General features: G+C 39.3%; 1 protein-coding gene across 1 annotated transcript in view; it reads right to left on the reverse strand.

Moving 5' to 3' along the window:
* The window catches only part of Cntn3 (contactin 3), a 296,912-nt gene extending 289,742 nt beyond the window's left edge, over positions 1 to 7,170 (reverse strand). Inside the window, exon 1 of the mRNA XM_028872712.2 lies at positions 7,131 to 7,170. The gene's annotated coding sequence lies outside the window, so the exon portion shown is untranslated. The remainder of the gene's footprint in view (positions 1 to 7,130) is intronic.
* Positions 7,171 to 7,970: the final 800 nt, after the last annotated feature.

Genomic DNA, 7,970 nt, shown 5'->3' on the forward strand with positions numbered 1-7,970 from the left:
AATAGTTAAGAGGTGCCTGAACTGAACTGGCTTGCCTCAGTGATCAGATTGGTGAATACCCTAACTGTTATCACAGAGCTTTTTCAAATGATGGATGAAGGTAATACAGAGATTCACAGCCAAACACCAGGCAGATTTTTAGGAGTCCAGTCAGAGAGAGAAAGGAGGGATTCTATGAACAAGTGCATCAGGATCATGATGGAGAAACCTGCAGAGATATCCAAACCAAACTAGTGGGAACTCATGAAAATTGGATCAATGGCTGTGGAGCCTGCATGAGACTGGATTAGGCCCTCTGCATGGAGAGACAATTGTGTAGCTTGTTTTGCTTACCCACCCCTCCCCCCCCCCAGTAGAATCAGAATCTGTCCCTGGTACATGAGGGGGCTTTTTGGAGCCCACTGCATATCATGGGACACCTCATGCACCGTTGAGGCAGAAGAGGAACTTGGGCTTGCCTCTACTGGATGTGCCTCCCCATGGGAGACCTTGCCTTCTTGTGGGGGTCAGTTAGGGTGGGTTGAGAGGAAGGCTGGGGGGCAGGAGGAGGGAAGAAGGGGAATCTTTGATTGGTGTGTAAAATGAATGAAAAAGAATTTCTTAATTAAAAAAAAAAAAAGACTTCCAAAACAGTATAGGCTATTGCCTTTACCCATGGTTGCCTTCCAGAACTTGAAATTAAGACCGATTGTTGCAGACACCACATGCTTAGGAAATAAAACTTCAAAAAATCAACTTGGAACTGATCAGGATGTCTTCTCCTTGAGACCTGGCTCAAATATATAGGAAGTGTTTATGCAACCTGCCAAGGGAGAAAAGCAATCTGTAGTCTTACTCTGTTAATTTGCATAAGAATGTACTCCATAGGCTTATATATTCCACTAATTTGTCCTGAGATGATGGATCAGTTTGAGAAAGATTAAGGGGTTTAGTATTATAAGAAGTGTGACACTTGGGACAATCTTTGTGCACTTTCTGTCTTTTGATTGTTAGATGTGAGCTCTCAGCAGCTGTTCCATCTCTTTGCCAGTTGTCTGCCGTTATGTATTCTAACCCTCCAAAACCATAAGCCCAGTTAAACACTTTCTTTCATAAGTTGCATTGGTCATAGTGCTTGGTTACAGCAGTAGAACTGTAACTAATACATCTTCCCAGCTCTAAGGCCTGTTAACCACAACAATGACTGGCCTGGAAAAATATCCACAATGGTGTAACTGTAGCACTTATATCCTGGATGTAATCAATCACTGTCTGTTTGGACTTTAATTCCACTCAACAGGAGAGAATTCACTCTTGGCACTGCAAATCTAGTCAACTACCCATGGCTGGAGAGGCCATAGACTCTGAGAACCTTACAATGCCATTTTTGTAAACCAATATAATTTCTAACTTATCTTTATACCTACAAATAAGTATAGCTCTTACCCATTATCAAAGAAGCCTCTCTCTCTCTCTCTCTCTCTCTCTCTCTCAAAATATGGAGACTATTACAGAGATCCAAACCTTTTGAGAATGCAGAGAATAAGTGACCTGCTATATCTCCAACGTAACATCTATACCCAAAGCTCATGGAAAAATCCAAGAAGGAGGAGGCTCAGAAAGATTGTAAGAGTCAGAACATTAGGACACCTGCTCCTAGATAGCTTCTTCTATATATGACAATGAAGCTGAACTCATGAAGTCTCAAAAATAATATTGACTGAAGATGATCAGATTAATTACATCACCACTGGGCAGGTGATGCTCCATATGCTCCCACCCCTAGATGAAGAGCTACAGATGGTCAAGGGCTGCTTAGAAAGGTAGAATTGGTCTCTTAGGATAATATCACATAAAGATTGTCCAACCACAAGAGCTTAGCCCTGGACATATGTACATATGAGCAAAGCAGAGGGCTCTAGTATTTAATATATACACATGTGGTTTATAGATACACATATGCACATATGTATAGACATGCAGTAAGAATAATTAATTTTGGAGGTTTACAGGAAGAGTTAGAGCAGGAGAGAGAGGCAAGAATGATGTAGATACAGTCTTCATGTATGAGGTTCTCAAAACAATTATTAACAAAAGAATAAAGCCTGTGGTGGTAATGTGTTTCCCAAAATATTGTGCACCCTAATAATTTTATCTGGGGTCAGAGAGCAGAGAGCCACTAGATACAAAGGCTAGAAAATGCTGGCACACATGCCTTTAATCCTAGCATTCCAGAGACAGAAAACCCTCGATCTCTGTGAGTTCAAGGCCACATTGCAAACAGTCAGGCATGGTGACACATGCCTTTAATCCCAAGAAATGAGCCTTTAATCCCAGGGTGTGATGACAAAAACAAAAAGATATATAAGGTGTGGAGACCAGAAACCAGAGCATTTGGCTGGTTAAGCTTCTAGGCTTCTAGCAACAGTTCAGCTGAGACCCATTCGGAGGAGGACACAGAGGCTTCCAGTCTGAGGAAACAGGATCAGCTGAGGAACTGGCAAGGTGAGGAAGCTGTGGCCTGTTCTGTCTCTCTATCTTCCAGTGTTCACCCCAATAACTGGCCTCAGGTTTGATTTTATTAATAAGAACTTTTTAAGATTCCTGCTACAAAAGCCCTTTGAAAAGTCAGTGCAATTTTACAGGGGAGAGTATAATTAGATTTTAAACAAACATTCAAACAAATATTATGAGCTGTATTTATCTTCAAAGGTTACAAACACATTTTCAGTATTGCAATTTTAGTCTAGATCATAAATTCATAGAAATTAGATACTACACACACACACACACACACACACACATATATAAACTATAAGACAAGAGAAAAGATGGGTTAGTACATACATACACACATATATAATATACATATGTACATCTATATTTAATATTAAATAAAGCCTGATGACTTTTTTCATCTCACTCCAGAAGACTCTTTTTTAAATTAAGTTGCTTATCTCTCTAATCATTTGTTAAATTTGGCCGCTGACTTTATAAATAATTAAAGCAATTAATAAAAATCACAATGCCTTTGCAAATTGCCAAGTATTGTCACAAAGAGAAGAGACACAGTACAACTCATCCCAGTTCTGAAATCATAAAGCTAAAATAAATACAAAAGAATTTACTGAGGTAAGATAAATACAATAAAAAAATGTCATTTGCTACAATAAGAATAGTCTACTTTTCACAGGAATCTTAAAACAAAGGGGAAAAAAACAGATACCCTTCAGAATTTTCCATGCTAACGGTCATTTGCATGGGAGGATAAAGTTTGTGTATTTACAACACATGCCCCATGACAGTCTTTAAATAGCCCCCAAATTTAATGCATATTGACAAATGTAATTGTTAATGTCAGCTGAACTAAAAAATGCAATACCTTGGACTTAAAACAAAAATGCTCTAAATAGTTGTTCCTGGTTGAGCTAAAAGGAGAAAGAGACATTTGTGGCTTTTGTCATCCACTTTACGAAATTGCTACTAAGACTGTGAATCATGAAATATTTATACATATAAATATATATTTATTTATATATAATTTCAAATGTATACAGACAATTTTGAGTGTTGTCTTTGAAAATGCTCAAAGTTCAGCCTCTTTTGGATGAAAACAATGAGACTTCTTTTCTACTACAGTAATAAATACCTTACATCTTCAGGTGCAAAGATAAAGTAGTCAACAGCATTTTTTTTTTTTTATAAAAGAACTACATAACATCACCACCTCTCACATTCACAGTCAGTTTCAAGTTTTCAGACTCAAACTCCATCAATATGCTGATCCAAACTCCTCTCTCTCCTTCTTTCCTTCTTTGCTCCTCTCTTGCTTTGTGCACATGCACATGCAAACTCGCGCACACGTGCACGCGCACACGCACACACACACAAATCATACCTTTCAGAAAGCTTGAGACATTTATTACAGTAAAATAAATAGCCATTTAATTAGCTTGAACTGTTTGGGAGGCCCCCAGGCAGTAGAGCCAGGACCTGTCCTTGGTGCATGGGCTGACTTTTTGGAGCCTGGGGCCTATGCTGAGACACTTTGCACAGCCTTGGTGTAGGGAGGAGCAGACTGGACCTATCTTGGCTGAGTCTGCCAAGTTGGGCTGACTCCCCAGGGCAGACCTTGCCTTGGAGGAGGTGGAAATGGGGGGTGGATTGGAGGGGAGGGATAGGGGGGCAGGAGAATGGAGGACAGGGGAATCCATTGATATATGAAATTAAGTTCATTATAAAATAAAAATACTATAAAAATTTTAAAAGACTGATTTCTATGAGAACTAGTCACACTGTGAATGCTTTGGAATGTACATCATTTGCCTCTCCTGGAACTTAACCACAAACTCATGGGATTGACTACTAGTTACTTCACTCTCTTGAAAAAATTAATAATAATAATAATAAGAAGAAGAAGAAGAAGAAGTTATAATAGGTCATGTCAGATTAGAAACCAAGTATACTATATCTACTTTGCTTTCATTTATCATCACCATTTTTATCATCATCAACATCATTATCACAACCATCATCATCATCATCACCATCATCTGTTCATTCATTCATATCCTGCACATCTTCCAGAAAGACAGTTTGGCCCCTCTGCACACTAACTTTGACTTCTTCCTGCTGGAACCAGCCTGATTGTTAAGAGGACATGTACAAAAGCTCTGGGCTACAAGTCCAAGGTCACTCACAGCTTCCCTTATGATCCTACAGTTTGAAAACCAGAATGTTCTCATTTTGATGTGAACTTTGACACCAGCAGTTCTATATTTAGAGCAACACAGATGATAACCAAGGCAAATGGCAACAGAAGTCATCTTCTGCTCTGGAGGACATCTGTGTCAATTCAGCTTCCTTCCTTTTACCCTGTGAATCTCAACACTGTTGATGGTAGTCATTTTAAAAGCTATAGTATCACTCATGAGCTACATTGCAATCTGCAAAAACTATGATTTACAACTTTTTGTATGCTAGTATTCCCATTTCAGCACCAACCAAATATATACGCACATTCCCACCACTAGAGCAATGGTTCTAACTTTTCTAATGTTATGTCCCTTAAATACAGTTCCTCATGTTGTGGTGATCCCAACCACAAAATCATTTTAGTTGCTATTGCATAACTGTAATTTTACTACTGTTATTAATTATAATGCAAATATATCAGGCATGCAGAATATTTGATATGTGATCCCTATGAAAGAGTCATTCAATCCCCCAAAGTGGTTGTGGTTCCACAGGTTAAGAACCACTACACTAGACAAAAGGAAACTCAGCTAACTTTGTTTCCAGAATTCTTTAAACTGAAAATAATTTGTTACCTAGACATAATATTTATTTATCTATGTATTCATGGTACATTTCTGCATATTCAGAAATTCATTTTCTTTTTCTTATAGAAATTAATATAAACTTAGAAAGAAAAATAAAAATAGAAATTTTGTAAAATTGTAGTAAATCTAAATTTTGTCATTTATTCAAAGCAAATTTTATTAAAACAAAAACAAAAAAAAGAACATTCCTAAGAAGTCTAGCACCAAGAGTTTTACAATGGAGTTATCAATTGCCTAAACTTCCTGTGAGGCATGTCATTGCTAGCATCCTATTACTTTTTACATATTGTCTTTCTAGCAAAAACCTATGCATATACCATAGCAAAGAGAATCACATCATCAGTCTGTGTATACTGGTTAGTGTGCCAGTTATAAAAACGAAATACATTGTCTGCATACTTTGAGTTGCCTTGCATTTATTTCAGAACCTTTTTTACTTTGTCTTCAACTTAGCATGCTCCACCCTTGCAAAAACAATGTCAATGATAAAATGTCAGGGTGAAAATTACAAAGGCTATTTTTAATCATATTTTTTATTTATTTTACAATACTATTCAGTTCTGCATAATAGCCACAGATTCCCTTGTTCTCTCCCTTCCTGCCCCCCTCCCCTTCCGCCCAGCACACCCCCCATTCCCACCTCCTCCAGATCAAGGTCTCCCCCGAGGACTGGGATGGACCTGATAGACTCAGTCCAGGCAGGTCCAGTCCCCTCCTCCCAGATTGAGCCAAGCGTCCCTGCATAAGTCCCAGGTTTCAAACAGCCAACTCATGCAACGAGCCCAGGACCTGGTACCACTGCCTAGATGCCTCCCAAACAGATCAAGCCAATCGACTGTCTCACCTATTCAGAGGGCCTGATCCAGTTGAGGGCCCCTCAGCCTTTGGTTCATAGTTCTTGTGCTTCCATTCATTTGGTTATTTGTCCCTGTGCTTTATCCAACCTTGGTTTCAACAATTCTCGCTCATATACACCCTCCTCTTTCTCGCTAATTAGACTCCCAGCGCTCCACCAGGGGCCTAGCCATGGATGCCTGCATCCAGATTCCTCAGTCCTTGGATGGGGTTTATGGCACAACTATTAGGGTGTTTGGCCATCCCATCACCAGAGTAGGTCAGTCCCGGCTGTCTCTCGACCATTGCCAGCAGTCTTTTGTGGGGGTATCTTTGTGGATTTCTGTGGGCCTCTTTAACTCTTTGTTTCTTCCTTTTCTCATGTGGTCTTCATTTACCATGGTCTCCTATTCCTTCTTCTCCCTCTCTTTTCTTGACATTTAAGGAATTGCTCCACATCCCTAATCATCAGGGAAATGCAAATCAAAACAACTCTGAGATACCACCTTACGCCTGTCAGAGTGGCTAAGATCAAAAACACTGAAGACACTTTATGCTGGAGAGGATGTGGAACTAGGGGAACTCTCCTCCACTGCTGGTGGGAATACAAGCTTGTACAACCACTTTGGAAATTAATATGGTGCTTTCTTAGAAAATTGGGAATCAATCTCCCCCAAGATCCAGCTATACCACTCCTGGGCATATACCCAAGAAATGCTCAATCATACCACAAGAGCACTTGCTCAGCTATGTTCATATCAGCATTGTTTGTAATAGCCAAAACCTGGAAACAACCTAGATGCCCTTCAACTGAAGAATGGATAAATGAATTGTGGCACATATACACAATGGAATACTACTCAGCAGAGAAAAACAATGACATCATGAGGTTTGCAGACAAATGGATGGATCTAGAAAAAATCATCCTGAGTGAGGTAACCCAGACTCAGAAAGACAAATATGGTATGTACTCACTCATAGGAAGATGATAGATGTGGAACAAGGATGACTGGACTGCTACTCACATCACCAGGAAGGCTACCTAGAAAACAGAACCCCAAGAAAGACACGGAGAAATGGATGAGATCTACATGAACAGCCTGGACATGAGTGGGAGCAATGAAGGGCGAGGGTCGAGGGAAAGAGAGTGGGAGATCCTAGCTGGATCAAGAAAAGAGAGGGAGAACAAGGAATAGGAGACAAAGGCTATTTTTTAATGGGTTCCACTAGTTTCATTCAAGTGCAAGTTGAAAGAGAAGACACAGCTATCAAATTATGCCAATCCATGACCTGTTTGAAAATATGAGCTGGAATGGCAATGCCTCCTGTGTCCACTTGACAGTTTTACTTCAATTTTCCTGCTTTGCTTCACTTAACTTGTCCATTTCCAGGGCATGCTGTCTGGACTACAGGGACAGCTCATACTGACATGTGACTGTGACCCTAACTGCATGTTTTAAGACAAGGCTTTTGTTTTTTAAGCAAATCCAAATTTTCGATAACGTTTTAGAGTTTCAAAGTAAATTTTTGTCCTAAAAAAACAACATAAATGAGTCTCCAAGGGAGCCAAACTTCATGGACTCTTGGGAATTTAGAAAATGACCCACTTTTCTTTAAAAGAACCTTGGCACAAATAGATTTTGAGGACTTACTTTAATGATGAAAGAAAGATGAAGGATAAATTTCATAATGTATACTTTACATTCATCTTCTAAATTAAAAAGCATGGCATAGTTGTCATTTTCAGAAATTATTTAAATGTTGCCTGTGGAGGCTTCATGAAGTCCTGGGTGGATGTGTTTTGTTCATGTGTGC

This window comes from Peromyscus leucopus, chromosome 3 (genome assembly GCF_004664715.2).
Source record: "Peromyscus leucopus breed LL Stock chromosome 3, UCI_PerLeu_2.1, whole genome shotgun sequence".
Classification (NCBI taxonomy): Eukaryota; Metazoa; Chordata; class Mammalia; order Rodentia; family Cricetidae; genus Peromyscus; species Peromyscus leucopus.